This window comes from Hevea brasiliensis, chromosome 8 (assembly GCF_030052815.1).
Source record: "Hevea brasiliensis isolate MT/VB/25A 57/8 chromosome 8, ASM3005281v1, whole genome shotgun sequence".
Lineage (NCBI taxonomy): Eukaryota > Viridiplantae > Streptophyta > Magnoliopsida > Malpighiales > Euphorbiaceae > Hevea > Hevea brasiliensis.
The window spans coordinates 15,405,965-15,408,939 of NC_079500.1; the positions used below are offsets into that span (position 1 = coordinate 15,405,965).

At 37.3% G+C, this 2,975-nt stretch overlaps 1 non-coding gene across 1 annotated transcript; it reads right to left on the minus strand.

Moving 5' to 3' along the window:
- Positions 1-411: 411 nt before the first annotated feature.
- Positions 412-518, minus strand: LOC131182679 (small nucleolar RNA R71). The gene has a single exon (XR_009150940.1). It is a non-coding gene; the product is annotated as a small nucleolar RNA R71 (small nucleolar RNA).
- Between the last annotated feature and the right edge of the window lie 2,457 nt (positions 519-2,975).

Sequence of the window (2,975 nt, forward strand, 5' to 3'; positions counted from 1 at the left end):
GAAAATGAGCATAATAGGCAGAATGAAGTTGTTAATCAAAATGATCCTCAGAGAAGATCCATGTTAGATTATGCTTTTCCTAGATGTGCAGATGTGAGAGATAATAGACCTATCATTGGAGCTAATCAATTTGAGTTAAAGACTGGTCTCATTCAAATGGTTCAAAATTCACAATTTGGAGGTAGTCCACTTGAAAATCCTCATTCTCATTTGAAGAAATTTTTCATGATATGTGGCACACAAAGACAGCCTGGAGTTTCAGATGAAGTGATTCGGCTCACCTTATTTCCATTCTCTCTTCAGGATTTAGCATTAGAGTGGTATCACTCGCTTTCACAAGCTACTATAGCTACTTGGGAGCAGTTATCTCAAGCTTTTCTATCTCAGTTTTTCCCACCTAGGAAGACCACTCATTTGAGGAATTTGATGGTAGCTTTTAAGCCAAGGGATGATGAAACTTTGTATGAATCTTGGATGAGATTTAAGGAGATTGAAAGGCAATGTCCTCATCATGAAATACCCAAATGGATGATTGTTCAGAATTTTTACACCAGAGTTACTCTAGCCATAAGAAACACAATTGATTCACAAGCAGGAGGAGATTTCATGAGAATGACAAGTGAAGAATGCTATGATCTATTAGAGAAGATTGCTCATAATACCCATTTGTGGGGAAATCCTAGAGCACTTGAGCCAAAGAAGGCTGAGATTTATGAACTTAACTCAGTTAGCTACATGAATGCAAGATTTGATCAATTGACTCAGCTTCTTAGTGATTTTTGCACAAAGGCAACAACCTCAACTCCTACAACTATGCAACAAGTTACCTACACAAATGGAACCCAAAGTTGTGGAGTTGATTACTCTTCTTATGGTGATGATTATTTGCAAGAACAAGCTGCTTATGCAGGAGGTTATCAACAAAAACCTATGGGAAATTCTTACTCTAATGTGAACAACTCAACATGGAGGCCACAAGCAACTTTTGCTCAAAAAGGTCAAAGCTCAAATTATGCTCATAACCAGCAGTATATGCAGCAGAATAGGCCTCAGTTTCAGCCTCAATTTCAGCCCACAAGGCAGCCATAACCTGAATATCAAGCAAGAGCACAACAATCCCTTCCACCTCATAAACCGAAGCCAACCTTGGAAAGCATGATGGAGAAATTTTTTGCTGAACAGAGCAAGATGAATAGCAAATTGGAGGAAGAAATGCAACACATGAGACAAACCATGGATCAATTACAAGCCCACAATTGTATGTTGGAGACTCAATTGGCTCAATAAGCAAGCTCATCAGGAAGTAAATCCTATGGCAAACTACCTAGCCAACCACAAAACCCTCATGAACAATGTAAGGTTGTGACCTTGAGAAGTGGTAAGAAAGTTAGTCAAGAGAGTGAAAACAAGAGAGAAGAAAAAAGAGAGCACAAAAGAAGAAAATTCAGTTGAGAGCAAGAAAAATGAAAAAGAAGAAGAAAGCAAAAGTGAGCAAGATGAGGGAGAGAAACCATACATCCCACCTGAGCCTTACAAGCCCACCCTTCCCTACACTCAAAGATTCATCAAGCATAAGCTAGACAAACAATTTGGCAAATTCCTTGAAGTGCTAAAGAAGTTGTATATCAATGTGCCATTCACTGAGGCACTATCCCAAATGCCAAGTTATGACAAGTTTTTTAAGGAGATTCTAACCAACAAGAGAAGGCTAGAAGATTATGACACCATCAACTTGGGAGAGCAATGCAGTGCTATAATTCAGAAGAAGTTACCTCCCAAACTCAAAGATTCAGGTGTGTTTTCCATTCCTTGTCATATAGGTGATAATTGTGTGGTAAATGCCTTATGTGACCTTGGAGCTAGCGTCAGCCTAATGCCTCTTTCAATATATGAGAAGTTGAATATGGAAGAGTTGAAGCCCACAAACATGTATCTTTCATTGGCTGACCGTTCAATTAAGTATCCAGAAGGCATTCAAGAAAATGTGCCTATCAAGGTTGGGAAATTCTACATTCCGGTGGACTTTGTCATTTTAGATATGGAAGAAAACACAAAAATTCCGATCTTATTGGCAAAACCCTTTTTGGCAACAGCTGGTGCATTAATTGATGTAAAGGGTGAGAAATTGACACTTAGAGTGGGAGATGATCAAATGATATTCAACATCAATCCAGCCATGAAAAGGAAACATGAAAAAGTTGAGTCTTGTTGCGGGTAGACATTATTGATGAGATTGTTCAAGAGCATTTTAGAAAAAGCTATCCACAAGACCCACTTGAAAATTGCTTAGTCCATGGTGGGAACATTGATGATAACAATCACAACATAGCTGCTTTTGCATAACACTTGGAAAGCTCTCCACCACATCCTGAAGCCATAATTTTTCAGCTTGAAGAAGTGCAAAATTTAGAGATTAAACCACCATCATTAAAGGTAGAGGATGCTCCAAAGGTAGATCTTAAACCTCTTCCTTCCAACCTCAGGTATACTTTTCTTGGACCCAATGAAACATATCCTGTTATAATTAATGCATCTTTGACTGATATTGATATTGAAAAATTGTTGAGAGTTTTGAGAGAATATAGGAGAGTTTTGGGTTATACAATTAATGATATAAAGGGAATTAGTCCAATAATCTGTATGCATAGGATTTTCCTAGAGTCAAATAGTAGACCTTCTATAGAACACCAAAGAAGATTAAATCCTACAATGAAGGATGTTGTGAAAAAGGAAATCCTGAAATTACAAGCTGCTGGACACAAAAGATTTTTGCAACTTGATGAGTTAGAAGAATTGAGACTTGATGCTTATGAAAATGCTAGGATCTATAAAGAAAGAACTAAAAAATGGCATGATAAGCATATCAAGAAAAAGGACTTTAAAGAAGGAGATTTGGTACTCTTATTCAATTCAAGGTTGAAATTTTTCTAGGAAAATTAAAATCAAAGTGGTCAGGTCCATTTAAAGTTGTGAAA